Source organism: Dama dama, chromosome 30 (assembly GCF_033118175.1).
Source record: "Dama dama isolate Ldn47 chromosome 30, ASM3311817v1, whole genome shotgun sequence".
Classification (NCBI taxonomy): Eukaryota; Metazoa; Chordata; class Mammalia; order Artiodactyla; family Cervidae; genus Dama; species Dama dama.
The window spans coordinates 20,534,235-20,552,724 of NC_083710.1; the positions used below are offsets into that span (position 1 = coordinate 20,534,235).

General features: G+C 40.6%; 1 protein-coding gene across 3 annotated transcripts in view; it reads left to right on the forward strand.

The window, feature by feature from the left end:
* Positions 1–18,490, forward strand: part of LRCH1 (leucine rich repeats and calponin homology domain containing 1) — a 210,336-nt gene that overhangs the window by 108,492 nt on the left and 83,354 nt on the right. The window lies entirely within an intron of this gene.

Here is an 18,490-nt window from a genome sequence, read left to right on the forward strand (position 1 = left end):
AGTTGATGTACAGTATTAGATGTTACATGTATACAACATAGTGAGACACAATTTTTAAAGGTTATGCTCCGTTTATAGTTATTATAAAATATTGGCTATATTTCCTGTGTGGTACAATATATCCTCACAGCTTTTTTATTTTATTTTTAAAAATTTGTTTATTTGGCTGTGCTGGGTCTTAGTTGCAGCATACGGGATCTTTGTTGCCATGGGGTTCTTAGGCATGTGAGGTATAGTTTCTTGACTAGGGACTGAACCCACGCCCCCTGCATTGGGAGCTTGGAGTCTCAACCACTGGACCACTAGGGAAGTCATGCTTATTTATTTTATACGTAATATTGGGTTGGCCAAGAAGTTCGTTTGGGTTTCCCCATAAGATGGTGCAGAAGAGCCTGAATGAGCTTTTTGGCCAACCCAATAGTTGGTACCTCTTAATCTTCTATTCTTGTATTGCCCCTCCCCTATTCCCCCTCCCACTGATAACCACTCCTTTGTTCTCCGTATCTGTGAATCTGTTTCTTCTTCATTATGTTCACTAGTTTTAGATTCCACATATAAGTGGTATCATACAGCATCTGAAAAGATATATTCTAGATGGAAGCATTTAATCTAAACTGTAATTTAGATGTGTTGGGGAAGTCAGTATACATTTCAGAAAATTAAGAAAATACTGTAAATTACTTTTGAGTGCACAATGTGGACTGGGTCAGATATAGCATGATCTGAAATAGCTTTAACGGATAGGCAAATTCAGCAGACTGTATCAATAAATAACCCCAAACACTTTCTTTTCCATAGTACACTTAGGATTTTTTTCTCTTATTTTTATTAACTAGGAAGAAAGAGCTGCTCAAGAAAATAGTGCAGTGAAGCTGCTTTTCAAATTCCACAGATTTCATGTTTCTATGATTAACATTAAACATGGTCTCACTGTATTTTTAATTGTTTTCTTTTTTAAAATAAATCACATGGAAAAATTGTTGATTTTGTGTGTTCCAAAATAAGAGACATGTCCTGTGAAGCCACTTTGAATGTATGGGAACCATTCAAAATTGATGACACCCTCTGGGATGCATTGCATATTCCAGCCAAGTAAACAGCCATAAATATTTGATGGCGTTGGTGATGATGACAATAGAGGTGATGGTTGGCGGTGTGTCACTGCGTCTGTAGCTTCTTGGCTGGTAGGGTCTCTCAGTGACATTATCTTTAAATGTCAAATGGCTGTTTGGTGCTGGCAACCCAATTCCCATCTTAGACTAGAGATGGGTTTAATTAGTACATGGAAAGAAAACCTTTATTGTAAAACACAGTTAAAAACACTTCAGTGTTTCCTATTTTTGCTCTCGCCGTAGAAATGTCCTGTTTGTGGAAAACATTAATTTATTGCTGTTTATGTAGTGTGTGTTTGAAGAAACTGGGCTTTTAATCTTTCCTTCTTGGTGTTTACAGCAAAAGGTTATGTTGATTTAATATATGTGTCACTGTGTCTTTTCCTGTTAAAAAGTGTCTTAATCCAATAAATGTGGCCAAGAACAATATAAGTGATTAAGCAAGACTTGTTCCTATATCGGAACAAACACTTTGAACCTGGGTTTCATGGGAAGACCTCACAAAGTGTAAAATCTATTTTAAGCACTTGAAGAGTTTGTTGTTGATGAGACTCATGAAGAAAATGTACCTTAGAAATTTTTTAGAAAAACACAGAGCAAGAGAGGCTTTTGGCAAGTGTCTGGATGTTGTGAATGAAACTAAGAAGAGGGAGCTTAGCCTCAAAGTTTCATCTCAGAGATTTGGGGGAACAGAAGCTGTCCCCAAAGGCACGTTCTCCACAGCATTTGATCATAGTGTTTCCAGAGCTCTTGGTGAGTGGTTTTACTTTTCTGGGGTGAAACGCACAGAGCCAGGAGCTGGTTTATTCATTAGAAGCCCTTTTCTCTGCCAGCATCTTAGGCATTGCCTGTAAAGAAGGGGGCCGTCTCTTGAGCAGAATGTTATCACACCATACAAGGAATCTTTTTTGGACGCTTTTTCTGAAGCCTGGCATCCTTTTTGGCTGCTAAGCAATGTGCAGAGAGAGCCAACTTCCTGATGGCTGTATATAACCTGTATCCCCACATTCCTTTGGGGGCTCATTTGGAGAATAATCTTTAATCCTCAGACTGTAGCTCTCCATTTGTAGGACTTGGGGGAAGCAGCCTGCAGGCTAGGTTTGCCTTGGAAAGCATAGATTTTATAATTTTTGTTATGAACAAAAACTAATTTCATTGTTTCTAAGAATCTTAATTTTATCCCTGAGAAATAACAGCTTCTCCTTGCATTGACCTTCCTGAAGAAACTCTCAATTATAGGATAGTATTTTTGTTTTTCTAGAAACAGAGAAAATGCATGATGTCTTCTTCAACTGGAAAAATGAGAGGAGTTTTGCTCATTCAAGCTTGTGTCACTCTTTCTTTTATGAAGATCATAGGAGTTTTTCTCATTCAAACTTGTATTGCTCTTTCTTTTATGAAAATCATATCTGGTTCAAAGGGGAAAGGAGAATATTTAGGTGTGTGTGTGTGTGTGTGTGTGTGTGTGTGTGTGTGTGTATTTGGAACTGGCCTTTGGTAACTAGGTTGTGCTTTGTGAAATGACTGATCAGCAGGAAGACACCAAAATAAAATGAACCATGTTGGAATTTGGAAGTATCATCTTAAAATTTGAAAATATTTTCCATAGACTGCTGGAGTAGAAAGTGGTCATCAGAGTCACCCATTGCAGGGACAGCAACTTGGGGTTTTTAAGCCTTGCCTTTTCTAATGTGCTTACTGGGCATTTGTTTTTAAGGTGGAACCTTTAGGCAACAGCCCTTAAAAATTTTAGTTCATATTTATAAATTATTGTGCTGGGAAAGTTATTAGCATTGGTAGTTAAAGGGCTTTATTAAATGTGAATATGTTCATAATAGGTATTTCTTATCAGACTCCATTCCTTTTAGTATAGCCTAAACTTGGCAAGACTTCCAAAAGGGATTTTTCCATTCTACATATCACCTGATCACAGATGTGGTTTTAGATCAGTGTTTATATTAAAAAAAAAAGAACAGAGGAACACAAAAGGGGCATTATGGCTTATGATAGCTAGACTGCTGTCAGAATTTGTTGGGTTTGTTTTCAGTTCTGCTTGTGATCTTAATAAAATCTTTAAGATCCTTGTGCTGCAGATTTGCTTTCTGAAAATAGGATGAACTCTCACTCCCAATGCACTGTATAAATTTTCTTGTTTATGTTCATTCTCAACATTTTTTCTGCAAGCCCCAAATGAACATGCTGCAAATTACATTTCTATTTCTCATCAGATGGACGAAAGCTCTTTGAAACATTGCCATTTCATCAACAACAAGCTTACAGTTCCTCCAAGAACATTACAGTTTACCAAGTCTTATAACAAGTGTCATAGATGAAGAGAGGAAAAGGAAGAAAAACAGAATGTAAACACATGAAAGGAGGTGTGGAAGTCTGGAAAAACTTTCAGCATTGTCATCATCATCACTTCCACCCCATCACTTCTTAATAGCTAAATATGATTGAGCTGTTACACTGTCATATTTGAGCCCTTCAACAACTCTTTACTTGAGATAGAAAATAGGAAAGTGATGTATCCCTAAAACACATTATTTCATAAGTAAGAATAGCGGGAATTAGGGAAGCTTATTTCTGTGGCCTTTCCTATTTGCTCAGCACTTTCCCCGTTGTCATCTTGTTTGACACTGTGCTCTGCTGCATTCCATGCCCTTTGGACCATTTCAGAATCGTAAACATAGTTTATAAATTAAAACATAGTTAGAGAATTTTCCAGTAGGCCAACCTAAATATTTAAATAAGGAAATTAAAAATATTCATGCTACTATATCCATGCTTTAAAAATTTTTAATGCCTATAAATTTGTGCCTTTCTTTTTCCCTTAATTTTTTTTCAGAAGTTTCTTTTTTGTGTATGTTTTAAAATTTCAATGACCAACTCTATTGATATTTTCTTTTCCATGAATTTCCAATACTGTCATATTTCCTTTGGTCTACTTTCTAATAGCTTTAGTCTTTTTTTAATTTATGGAGTTTCTAGTTATTGTTCTTTTCTCATAAGAGCATTTAAGGCCATGGGTTTCTCTGTTTTTAGTGTTTTAGCACTAAAGTTTAGGTGATTCCTAGAAGTTTTGACATATAGTATTTTAAAAAAAAATCACTCCTAAATCATTTCTGATTTCCCGTGTTTCATTTTTGACCCATAAGTTTTCTATAGAATAGATTTTAATAGTTGTCTTTTAAAATTGATTTTTAATTGCATTACATGTGGAGGATGTTTTGTTTGACATTGTTTCTTTAGGTTGGTTGATATTTGCTCTATAGCCCATGCATAGCCCATTTAATTTTGTAAATATTTCTCATGAACTTGGAAAGAATGTATGCTAAGTGTTGTGGACTGGATTCTAGTAAATCCACTAAGGTAACTTACTGCTGCTTTTGCATCCCACGTATTTTAGGGGTTTACTCTTTTATAACATGCCTTCTTCAGTAGTGCGTTCAGTGCGAGTAAGTGCAGTCTTTCTGAAATGACTTTCTTTACTCATTTTTAAGATTCAATATTTGTACAAAATTTTCATTTGTACTAATATAAAGTTTTAAGTTGACAGCTCTTTTCTATTGTGTTTCAAAGATATTAGATTTTCTGGCCTCTGTTTTACTATGTTTTAAGTCTGTAGAAAATCTTCTATATTTTTGCATTTGATTTCTTCTCATATCTTTGTCTTTGGTGTTTCTGCACTTTATGCTATGATATGTACAGGGATATATTATTTTGATTTATCTGACTGTACACTTAATTTTGCTTCCTAAGTCTAAAGATTCATGTCTTTCATCAATTCTAAACAAAAAAAGAAAAAAGTTATTACCTTTTTTAATACTGCACCTTCCTCTATTTCTCTATTACTTCTATCTTTTTTATGTACTCCCTATTGGTTATATGTTAGACCTCTCATTCTCTCTTTCACATTTTTAGTCTCTTTATTAGTTCTCATTTCTTTATATTTGGGTAATATTTTTAAAGCATGAATATGCCTTTAACATTGAGAGCGGAAGTGCAGTAACACTGTGAAATCAGGGAAAATGGTAGCACCATGAGATTCCTTAGTGGAAAAGAGCCTCAGTGATTGAGATGCATGGCCTAAGAGCTGTGCATCTGACTCATTAGCGAGCTCTTATGCACTCTCTTCTTCTTCCAGTGGTATACTTTGTTGGTTGCCTAAAAGCGAATTGATACCGTAAGTTCCCTACATGCAAAACTTCAAGTTACGAACTTTCCGGTGTAGGAACTTGTGTTCACATGTTCAGCCACAGAAGTCGGTTTGTGTGTCTGGTGTCCATTGTCCTGTGTGCGCGTCCTCTGCGGACGGTTGCGGTTTTGTGTCCTGTATTGTATAGAGTGCATAGTACTCTACCGTCTCCCACCTCCTCCCCTCCTCTAGTCCGTGACTCTTTACCGTTTACTCGATGCCAGCCCCTGTATGCCAGCTGTTGTACTCTACTACTGTACTTTTCAAGGCACTGTGCTGGAAGGTGAAAAATGTTCTCTTTTTGTGCTTGTTTCTTGTGTATTATTGTGAGAAAGGTACAAGCCTATTACAATGCAGTACCATATAGCCAATTGTGTTAATTGGGTACCCAGGCTAACTTTATTGGTCTTATGAACAAATTTGACTTAGGAAGCACTTTTGGAATGCAACTCGTTCATTTGTGGAGGACTCTGTGGTACTGGATTTCTTTGAGGTTTTTTTTTTCATTACAAAACTTGATGAGAACTAGCTTTATTCCTTTTGGCTTTAAATTGAAGTTTGTGATAGTTTGACTTCCTAATCTTCAATCTTGTCTTTGTTGAACTCTGCCCGCCCCCGCTTTTTTTTTAATCTTGTCAGCATCCTCCATACCTTCTTCCCTGAAATTAGGGCTTTAAGGAAGTAGGTCTTGACTGCAGTCTGGAGGTCTAGTGGCCAACCCAGGGTTTCACTTTGGTTCTCTTTGCGTTCTTACTTGCTTGTAGTAACAATTACAAGCAAGTAACTGGACAAGTAACTGGACAAATAAAGTTTTTGTAAGAGTTGTTTTTGAGAAAAAGAGACACAGTATTGGTTTCCTCAGCTTCCCAATCCAGATCTAAATGCATCACTTTATGTTCAAAAGTAATAAAACGTATGCTATAGTGGCTAGAACATTGCAGAATACGATGTTAAAAATATTACCCTATTTCTGAAAGGAATGCTTGTGCTCTGAGAACTTAGGAAGGAGAAATGTTGATAAAATAATATAGCCAAGAGTTTCAGCGTATGTAATAGTCTCGAATGACATTTTTTTCAGGGATGAGAAATAAAGTCAAGAATATGTATTCTGTAGTTCTTTATCTAGAAAGAGTTGAGGGATTGGGTGCTTAGGGTTCAGGAGGACTCATTATGAAGGGAGCAGTTTATTCTGTAAGGCTTTGTTTCGTCCTCTGTCATTTCTTGGAATACCTTTATACTCTGGAGCAGGTGGATTGTCAGAACAGATGCAATGAGATGATCTCTCTGAATGGTGAGATCCAAATAGCTAGAAGATTTGGGTCATTTTGAGAGTTGGATCATGTGGAATTGTGTTATCTTTTAATATCAGCTTATCTACCTTATCCTCCTGAAATCAGGCAATGTTTTTCTGAAACTCCATTTGGCAACTGGCAAACCTTCGCAGAAAGGGATGGGAAAATGATATAAGAAAATCGATCCATTCTACTGAGTAGTCCCTCTGTTCATAAAAAGAGAATAAGAGAACCAGAGAAAATCTGCCTGCCAAATTCCCTAGGAGAAAAGAAGTTACTTATTTCCAACCACACTGAATGTCATTAGCTCCATTAGGGTATAAGTAGAAGGTTGTTGTTGTTGTTTAGTTCCTGAGTCGTGTCAGACTCGTTGCGACCCTGTGGACTGAAGTTGGCCACTCTTTTCTCTCCATGGGAGTTTCTAGGCAAGAAAACTGGAATGGGTTGCAATTTCCTACTCCAGGAGATCTTTCAGACCCAGGGATTGAATCCGCATCTCTTGCATTGGCAGGTGGATTCGTTAGTGCCGAGCCGCCACCATTTCCTAAAAGTATATTCTATGGAAAAGCTTCTGTTGGATGATAATAGGTACGCCTACTTAAAAAAAGTCATGTATTGTGCTGTCAGAACTCTTCTCCCTTCTTTGGTGAAAATGAAAGTGTTAGTCACTCAGTTGTGCCCGACTCTTTGCAGCCCCATGGACTGCAGCCCACCAGGCTCCTCTGTCCATGGGATTTCCCAGGCAAGGATACCGGAGTAGTTTGCCATTTCCTTCTTCAAGGGATCGAACCCAGGTCTCCTGCACTGCAGGCAGATTCTTTACCAACTGAGCTAGAGGGAAGCCCCCTTCTTTGGCAAGGTTTATGTATGAGCATCTCCTAGAAAGTGCTTTTCAGAACATCTGTTTCTAAACACTGATTTAGCAGAATGCTGTGTCACCTAGAGAACCCTTTAGGAACTGACCTCATGCCTAAAAAAGGATGAGGTTAAAAAGCGTGTGCCTTCATGATGTCTTGTTCAGAGGCCAAGGAATCTGTATAGACTGGATGTGTTGAAAGATGAAATGTGAGTAGAGAAGAGAAAGGCCCTGGGAAACACTAAAGCATACAGTGTGTTCACAGAGCCACCCAGGCTGATTTATTCTTTATGTTTATTCTTTATGATTATGTCTGTATCAAAATCACTTGCAGTTTTTTCTGACATGCCAAGTAATTTATATTACCACGTGCAAGAACTGTGTCACTCTGTGAACTATTTGAACAGGTCTGTAGGTAGAAGAGGGGCTTTCCTGGTGGCTCAGCGGTAAAGAATCTGCCTGCCATGCAGGAGACACAGGAGATGCGGGTTCAATCCCTGGATCAGGAAGATCACCTGGAGGAAATAACAACCCACTCCAGTATTCTTTTTTATTTATTAATTTATTTATTTTAATTGGAGGCTAATTACTTTACAATATTGTGGTGGTTTTTGAAAGATGGTAATGACGACCCTATATGCAAGATAGCAAAAGAGACACAGATGTAAAGAACAGACTTTTGGACTCTATAGGAGAAGGTGAGGGTGGGATGATTTGGGAGAGTAGCATCAAAACATGTATATTACCACTCCGGTATTCTTGCCTGGAGAATCCCATGGACAAAGGAGCCTGGCGGGCTCTACAGTCCAGAAGGTTGCAAAGAGTAGGACACAACTGAAGCGAATGAGCACGCATGCACTCATAGGTAGAAGAAAAAAATAAAGAGGTGTTCAGTAGGGATTGGGAAACATCTTTCTCATCCTGTATTCTAGACTGTGAGAGGCCATTTGCATATAGTAGGTGGGGAAGACGGAAGAGATCCTGAGAGTGTTTTGAAGGCAGCACATTGTTTTCACTGTTGTTTGGCCAGTCATGTAAATGGGTGATCTTCAGGGAGTTTGAGAAAACTGATACCTCTGGTGCATTAGTCTCAGTAAGAGACCCCGTGACCTCAGTGTCAGGAGAGAACAGCCTAGGGGCCTTGGCAGAGGCAGCCTTTGAGCATCTGCCAGCAGTGCCCAAATCTGCAGACACTTGTTTCAAGAGTTATTGCCAGCAGTCTGGAATCCTTCTTTCCACCTTGCAGGATAAGATCCATGCAGGATGTCTCGCTTTCTTCATTCCTGGTGCTCGTTGCTCAGTCATTTCAGTTGTGTCAGGCTCTCTGCAACCCCATGACTGCAACCCGCCAGGCTCCTCTGCCACAGGGATTCTCCAGGCAAGAATGCTGGAGTGGGTTGCCATGCCCTCCTCCAGGGGATCTTCCGAACTCAGGGATGAAACCCAGGTCTCCCACATTGCAGGTGGATTCTTTACTGTCTGAGCCACAAGAGTCACTGATTTTTTTTAATTAGTGCACACAGGGAGGCCTGATGTGCTGTGATTTTTGGGGTCGCAAAGAGTCGGACATGACTGAGCGACTGAACTGAACTGAACTGATAAGTGGAATCAAGAAAACTGGTGTAGATAATCTCATTTACAAAGCAGAAATAGAGACAAGAGACATAGAGAACAAATGTATGGATGGCAAGGGGGAAAGAGGAGTGGTAGGAGGAATTGGGAAATTGGGATGACACATAAGACACTTTTGAGTGCTACAGTTCCTAGGTGGGTTGATAAGAAGTCTGGGATCCCCAAGGAGGGGAAAAGCGTCTGGGGTTCTCAAGGAAGAGGAAAGGACAAACTTTTTTTCTCTACATTCCTTAGTGTTAGTCCCATAAAATGATTTTTTTCAAGTCTGAAACTGATGATTACACAACAAACAACTCAGTTTAAACTCTGTACTAGGGATTATACAACAGCAGTGTATCCTTCTTGAGGACAGTTTCTCCTTCCTGAAAACCTGCTGGCTAATCCTGATGTTTTAGAATGCATATTATAGGAGTGGGTCTAGTAAGATCTTTCTGTTGTTAAGTTCTAATCCTGTTATCCTAAAATGTAAATTGTGGGAGTGGGCCTGATAAAATTTTCACAAACTTGAGACATTCTTTTGGTTTATTGTAAATAACTCCCTTGCTGACTCTAGCGAGGGGGGCATTCTCCGTCCCCCTTCTGATGTCTATGTCAGAAGCTTTCTGTGTTCCTTTTTCAGTTTAATAAAACTCTGCTACACAAAAGCTCTTGAGTGATCAAGCCTGGCCCCTGGTCCCGAAGCTCTATCTTCTTTGGGAGATCACGTATCCCACATCGTTCACCGTAAGCTGTCTCTATTGATACTATGGATAAAAGAGATAACAAATGAGAACGTGTGTAAAACACAGGGAGCTACTCAATGCTCTGTGGTAACCTAAATGGGAAGGAAGTCCAACAAGAAGGGGATACGTGTATGTGCTGTGCTGTCCTCAGTCACTTGTTGCGACCCCATGGACCATAGCCTGCCAGGCTCATCTGTCGTGGGATTCTCCAGGCAGAATACTAGAGTGGGTTGCCATGCCCTCCTCCAGGGGGCCTTCCTGACCCAGGGATTGAACCCATGTCCTCTGCACTGCCGGCGGATTCTTTACCCACGGAGCCCCCTGGGAAGCCTGGATATATGTATACATATCGCTGACTCACTTTGCTGTAGAGCGGGAACTGACGAACATTGTAAAGCAGTAAAATTTTTGCTAAGAGTCACTAAATTTTTACCTTAAGTTTGAGAAACCCAGTAAGAAATATTTGTCGCTCCAACGCTTTTAAAATAACCTGATCCACGTTGAAGTCGGAGGTAGGGGATCGCAGCTCAGAGGGATGTGGCCTGTCTTGGTGGGAGTTCAGCTTTAGGATTCCTGTGCATTTCACGTTTTATCGGTGCTCTCCGGCAGCAGAGCACACAGTAGGGGTGCTGGATTCCTTTCCACACGTGACACCATGGCTGCTTCTCTCCTTGGTTTGGTCACGTGGTTTCCTGCCCACTCTTCTCCTTTCTGTCTCTCCTCTATTCCTGTGCCTAGATCTTCTTTCTCCTCCTGCACCTTAATGCTAGTATTCCCCGAAACTCCACTTTCGGTCCCTAAATCTTGTCTCTTAGACCTCATGCCTTATGTGTGTGTCCAGTACATTCTCTGTCACTCTGACTTATTTTAACACTAGTCCTCATTTTCCCAGTTGACTAAAATCCAGTTTTTCTTAGATGCCTTTCGACGACTCAGAATTCAACATGTGCTAAACTGAGCCTGTTCTTTTCTTCCCCAAATCAGTGTATTTGGAACGTTGTTCCTGGTCGTGCTCCTACTGCTTCTCTCCAGCCCCCACCCCCAGCTCAGAATCTCAGAGGTGATCGCTGATCCTTTGCTCCATTGCTTTTTATATAAACCAGTTATTGACTCACCAGCCTAGCACCTCACTCCATCTGGCTTGGAATTCAGAGGGCTTCTCCTACTGCTTTCTTGGTTTGCCTTTATTATTTTTTTAATTTATTAATTTTAATTGGAGACTAATTACTTTACAGTATTGCAGTGGTTTTGCCATACATTGACATGACTCAGCCATGGATTTACATGTGTTCCCCATCCTGAGCCCCCCACCCACCTCCCTCCCCATCCCATCCCTCTGGGTCATCCCAGTGCACCGGCCCCAAGCTCCCTGTCTCATGCATCCAACCTGGGCTGGCGATCTGTTTCACATATGGTAATATACATGTTTCAATGCTATTCTCTCAAATCATCCCACCCTCGCCTTCTCCCACAGAGGCCAAAAGTCTGTTCTTTACATCTGTGTCTCTTTGCTGTGGTTTGCCTTTATTTTTTATTCCAGAGTAAAATGAGCAGAGACTATATTGTGTTGAGGGAAGACCACAGACTTTGACCTGCAGCCCAACCCGCCTGATTTTATATCTTAGCACAGAGTGACTCATTAGTTAGACAACTTGAAGCAAGTGATTTAAATCCTCTGAATAACCTCAGTTTTGTGTCTGAAGTGTGTGTGTGTGTGTGCTCAATTGCTCAATCGTGTGTGACTCTTTGCGACCCCATACACTGCAGCCTGCCAGGCTCTGTCTCTGGGATTCTCCAGGCAAGAATACTGGAGTGGGTTGCGATTTTCTCTTTCAGGGAATCTTCCTGACACAGGGATCAGACCCGTGTCTCCTGTATCTCCTGGGTTGGCAGGCAGATTCTTTACCACTGAACCACAGGGGAAGCCCCCTGTCTGAAGAGTAAGGGGATTTTATACTTTTATTATAGGATTATTGTGAATATAGATAAGATGATAGTTGTCCTGCCTAGCACAATGCTTTATCCATAAGAACCACCCAAGAAAAGTCCATTGAATTGTTGAATGAAGTTTGTAGCATGCTTTGTCTAATGGGTTCCAATGTGGGTTAAGAAAAATAGTAGTAAGAGGTCTGGTATTTGAGTAAAGTAAGTGGATTTTATAGTATTTTTAGTGATGAGGCTATGCTGCTGATTTATTGAGTATTAGAGCAGTTAAGTGGAACTGTATTATTATTGGCTGTCATGAGGGAAGCTTTCTGAAGGCTCAGTTCCTTGGAAGGATACATGGGAAGAAAAGGGTGTACAGAGACTTATATTCCTACATGTCTGCCTGTATCACACATTCAGAAATGCCTGGAAATAGATAGAGAGGCACACGTCTTCAAATGATAAACAGAGATGTTCAAGCACTTAAAATTTTATTACAAATATGTTTTGTTAACTCGGTGTCCCCGGGTAAAAGTTGATCTGAGCAGCCAGTTCTCATTTAAATCAGTGTCAATAGCCTTTTCTTTTTTAATAGGGAAAAATGTTAAAGTAAAAAAATATGTATTTCCTTGGTTTTGGTGTGGAGGGGCACAGAGGAGAAGGCAGGTAAATGAGGCACACCTTCTTGGGAACAGAAAGGTGGTGTCCATTCTGCGTGGGAGATGGTTCTCGAAAGTGGGAGAATTTTCTTCAGTGCCGATACATCTTTCCCAGCCACTTAGGGATCATTTTCCTGTTTGCCAGCGACAGTGCTTTACAGAAGGCTATGGCCTTTACAGTCTTAATAGTTAAAGCCTCGAATCTACATTGTTGCCTCTGGAGGTGTTTGGCCAATTAATATTCTTGCTAGTGTTAGGTTGTGGAATTCTTTCTGAAATTCAGAGCTTCCTTGGTTTTGAACATTTAGCTCCATTTTAGAATGAAGGAAGGACATGATCAATATTATAGAGGAAACTTTAAGGAATAGTTTTAAGCCTTGTCATTTTAGAATTGAAGAACTTTTAGAAAAAAAAGGAGAGGAAATAACGAGAAAGGGACAAGTTATCAATAACTGTACTCTGAAATCTAATTACAGACATTGGTAGTGGTTGCTAACCATTAGGGGTGTCAGAAACCAGAATATTTTAAGCAAGGGTTTATTTATACTCAAGAGGAGACTGATAGGCTGTTATTGTGGGAAACCAGTTCAGTTGCAGAAGCCAAATATGGTGCAGGTATGCACAGCAAAAATGCACAGCGAAATGCCTGGTGCAGCAATTTGCCTGAATTTTGAACTGCGTTAGTTGCTCGTTTTTTGTTTCTTCCTTTTCTTAGTTTTCTAAAGTTCACTTTTACCTTCTCAAAGCATGGCCCTTATTGTGGAGGGTGTGAAATGGATTGGTGTAGTGTTCAAGAGCTGGTTTAAGATTCACTTGAAATGATGACTCTGTTTCTCGTTTTGCAGCATTTTAAGTTTTCAGATGATTGTCATCCTCACGTGGTAGGTAGCGGAACTCCTTTCAAAGTTGGATGTAAATACAGACTCCCAGATTTTATGCACATACGGAGTTTCACATTTCTATCTAAAAATACCATATAAAATACTATTAAAATTAAATTGTATTGGTAGAATTTATATTTTTAAAATTCAAGTTGACCAAGATTATCTCCAGGCAACTTAAAGCCAGGATCTGGTTGTTGTTGGTCATTGTCTGAGGCATATGAGGATGGTGGGAATGAAGGGGGCGGGCTGGCCAAGAGGGGAAGTATTAAGTCACTTGGGGAAGTGAGGGTGAGAAATTTTGCTGTGGTGGGTTTTCAGAATGAACCAAGCAGGAAAAAGGAAATCGTTCTCTATGGGTATTGTTCACTGTTGTGTGGACATGAAGACAATTAGCAGTCAAGTGTCCTACGCACAACAGAAAAAAAAAAGTTACTCTGCCTTTCATGAAAGGGGAACAGGGTATGCAGAAAGAACACAAAATTAAGAGAGGTATTCTGTGCAAGAGGAAGCTTACTTGGCTCAAGTGAAATAACTGCTCTTTACTGCAGTTCAGGCACAGACAATGCATTCAGAAAAGCAGTTACACAGTGGCTCCTGCGTCCTTGTTTATTCCTTTCCTTCACTGAGACTCAGGTAGGGTGAGCCTGGGGCATTATCACCATGAAACCGACCCTGCTTTCTTTGTGCCTTTTAGATGCAGACTGTGACATTTTCTTCGTAGGTTTGTGATGGTTAGTGATTTCACATCATTATTTCTGTTCCTTTTTGGAATGTGCGTGTGTTCAGTCAGGCTCAGTGGTGTCCGACTCTTTGTGACCCCATGGATTGCAGCCTGCCAAGCTCCTCTGTCCATGGAATTTTTCAGGCAAGAATGCTGGAGTGGGTTGCCATTTCCTTCTCCAGGGGATCTTCCCAATCCAGGAATCGAAACCATGGCTCTTGCGTCACCTGCATTAGCAGGTGGATTCTTTAGTTCTACCTGGGAAGCCCTGGAAACCAAGTAGTAATTAGATATGATTCCTGGGTATTTATGTTTTTTCCAGAGAAATGACAGGATCTTAGAGAAGATGGGAGAGAAAAGGTCAGTTGTGTGATGACATGTTCTAGTCCTAGTTCTCCAGACTGAAACAAGTAACCTGGGTTTTTTTGGCATGAAATTTATAGCTCAGCCTGGTTCTCCACAGCATGCCTTTGAATGGTCATCTTTAATTGGCTTACATTTTTAAAAAATAGAACAAGAAGCCATATTTTACCAGTGGCTGAGATTTTAGCAATCAAGGAATAAAATACATGGCTAAAACCTAATTAAGTTCTTTTTGGTCCCTCCCATTGCTTTATCACATTAGTGGTGCTGGGTATAGTTTAACCTTTATGTACAGATTTAGTGTTGGGCCAAGCACTTTTATATCCATAAACTAATACCTCATATTAGGTAAGGATTATTATCTATGTTTTATGGATTACAAAGCCAGAGAGGTTAAAGTTACAGAGACGATTATAGTAGAGATGAGACTTGAACCCAGGTTTTCTCCACAGTTAGCGACCTCTTTACCAACTGAATAGGTGAATCTGTTATACAAATCTTTCTATAAATTATTTTCTGTTAAGTGAAAATTCTGTGTTTCATTTTTAAGTGAACCCGTCCACTTAACAAAAAAAATATATTCCAGTAGAATAAAAAATGTATATGCTGCCTGATAATAAAATCACGTGTGTATAGCCATGTTTTTGTCATCACATACATTAAGGAAAATAACTGATAAACCAATAACAAATAATGTCAAATACCAAAATTAAATCTGAACGTATTGATATTAATAAGGAAGGCCATAGTCAAAATGTTATTAAAATAAGACTCTAAAAGAAACCATACAGAAGTGACTTGGTTTGTGAATTCTTTAATTTAGGAATTAAATGAAGGGAGTGATACTTGAAGCGAAATTTAGCCTGCAGACTTAGGCTATCAAAAACATGCAGATTATGGTGAGCTGCCTTTTTTCATCCTGAAACGGGGAAACAGATCATTAAGTCTGGGAAGAAGTCATTCGGCTGAGGAAGATGAAGGCGAAGCCTGAGTCACCGACTCGCAGAGCCCACCGCCTTCTTGCTCCCCCCGTCCCTCCTCACGCCATCGTCCGCCTTCATCGTCTCCATCTGGGACCCCAGGTCCACCCAGCCCGGACAGGGAGAGAGAGAGGAGATGCTGGGCAGCCCTGGCTATGCAGTGACAGCAAGGCCCAGGCCACCATGGCCGAGTCTGTAATTTCTACTTCTGCATAAGTGGCCCTCTTTCCCCCCCACTAATTTACTCTTTTGTAATGAGTGAGTTTAAAAAATCTTTTTTTTTTAATATTGCTTTCAGATGTGACTCCAGGCTGGGTTTGAAAATAAATGTTGGCCATTACCTTATCAGATGCTGTTATGGCCTTATTTTTAAACCTCCTTTCCTCCGAGGGCCTGTTCAGAGTGCAGAGGGCTGCCGCAGACAAGTGGGGGCCGGGAGGGTGGGTTGTTGGCCTGAGGCACTTATTTGCTTGAGAAAAAATTGCTGCCAGATGAGTGGGTTTTAGAAAGCTCCGGCTGCTGATGTGGTCTTTAGTAGGGAGGGGATTAAAGGGAGTGCAGTTTCTCCTCGTCTTTATAAATATTTGCTGGAGAGCTAATGGGTTTTTGTGTGCCTGTGTATTTCCTTTTTCTATTGGGGAAATTACCAGTAATACAGGAACATCCTGTGATAAAGTATACGCAGTACAGGCTGAGAGAATGGATGGATGAAATAGAGGAAATGTGCCCCGGGCCTGTGGCATGCATAGTATGACTAGTCCTGGCATCTTGATTAGCTTACAGGTGATTAACGACAGTATAAATAGAGGAATGTGTAGGGCATAAATAAATAGGCTCTTCCATCAGCTGCTTTTAGCAGAAAAAGCATTCATCCCCATCAAAGAAACCACAAATGCTCTCCCAAGCCTAAATTTTATTTTCAATTAGTTACCCACCCTGGAAGAATGCCAGTGGGAATAATCCCATGTAACTCCAAATGCTCCCGTGTCTGAAGGAATAGAGCCTTCATCACATTGCTTAAATGGTATATAGATGCTCTCCCAGAGTAATACGTGCTAATCTGATTAGATGCCTGCATTGAGGTAGTGAGACGGGGAATACTGTAAATCTGAGTTTCCAGGCAGACAAACACAGGAAAGATCTCCAACTGTAATTGCTGATTCTGTGGAAAATAGAAGCGTAGAAACTTCTAAAAATACTTACCTTTGTTCTCCTTATCCTGTCTTCAAAGGGAAGTTAAAATATGGCTCCAAAATGCAAGGATTAGCTTACTATGTTTTAATTTACCAATCCTCACTATGTGAAATTATATATTAATAAATATTTTAAACCACAAATTGCATTCCAAAATATTTACTTGTTGCCTTTTAAGAAGGGGCTTCCCGAATGACTTGGTGGTACAAGATTCTGCCTGCAATGCAGTAGATGCAGGAGATGTAGGTTCGATCCTTGAGTCAGGAAGATCCCCTGGAGAAGGAAATGGCAACCCACCCCAGGATTCTTGCCCAGGAAAACGCCATGGACAGGAGCCTGGCAGGCTACAATCCGTAGGATCACAAAGAGCAGGACACGACTAAGCAACTGCGTCCATGGACATATGCCTTGTAATAAACAGGAGTTCTTTCCAGGAGTGTGAAGAAAGCTTGAAGAAAGCTCTCACAGCAGGGCACGTGGAAGGCCCCCTCCTCCATCCAAAGGAGCCCTGCTGGGTTCCTGCAGGTGTGTGAGGGCAGCAGAAGGGCTCTGAGGGCAAGAATCACCAGGCTGGCAGCCCTGGTCCCTTTGTCAGCTGCCCCCAGACAGCAGGAGAGAGTGTCATGGCGAGCCCACCACCCCTAGTCCAGCCTGTTATCCTAGCTGGGGGAGCTAAGGGCTCTCTGGTCCTTCTGGTGCCAGGATACAACCCCCAGGCTCTCACTCTCCTCCCCTCTTTGCTGGACCCTCCTAGAGAAAGCCATGCACCTCTCTGGAAACAGCTTTCTTTGCAGACCTGGGCAGTGGAGAGAAGATAGAGCTGTATGTTTTCTTGCTAAACCCTGGTTACCTGGCATCGGGCACCTGGTCAGGGTGGTCGCTGGCGGGCACCCAGATTGGAGAGGTTATTTTGACAGCACAACTCCTGCTTTTACTGAGCGCATAAATTAGAGACACCCTTTGACTAACCAGCTACCCACCCCCTCATACGGTAGAGTGAGGAAGTAAAAGATTCAGTTGAAATATAACATATGGAAAACTGCACAAATCGTAAGTGTACATCTTAATGAATTTTCATAAGTAGAAACACCCATGTAACCAGTATCCTAGTGAAGTTTCCTTTTATAATGATTTCTTTCTTAATTATATGAAGCAATTTGTAGGCATTTTTGAAAAATACAGCAAAGTATAATAAAGAAAATACAACCCATGCATTGTACCTACTCCCCCTAAAATGACCACTGATTAACATTTTGGTGTGTTTCCAGCCTGTCTTTTCCTCTCTTACACACACAAAGATATAGATGCATGTCCATAAACACACACATGGTCCTGCAACCTCTGAAGCTTCGTGCACGTCTGTGTGAATAAACACAGAAGCTCCAAATAATTGCAATAACATGCATAACCTCTGAAGCTTCATACATGTGTGTGGGAATACACACAGAAGTTCCAAATAATTGCAATAACATGACCTACAGATTTGTAGACACTTAACTATCTGGTGCTTGGCTTCCTCAGCTGAGTAGCCAGGATATAAGGGAAACGAAAAACCATCTGTCTCCTTACTCCATAGCAGGAGAAGAGCTGCTTATGAAGGAGGGGGTAAATAGATGGCTGACATATACTTATGGGTGACTCATAGGTTTTGTTTATTCAGTATTTTCCTTCTCTCTCCTAGCATTGATGATAGGAAGTGTAAAACCTTCTTAATGCAGAGCATTGAGTAGAGACCTTTTCATGCCGAGCAGGGGTGAGACCTGGACTCACATTTTTCCGGCTCCTCTGTGAAACAACCCCTTTTGGCTCCAACTTCACTTTTACCAAAGGGCCAACTTTCCTTTTTCTTTTTTTAATTAGCTTTCTCACAGATAGCCAAGCAGAATTTAACCACAGAGCTCTTGCTTTAACAAAAGGAAGCGGAATCAAAATGTTGGAAATGGGCCCGGTG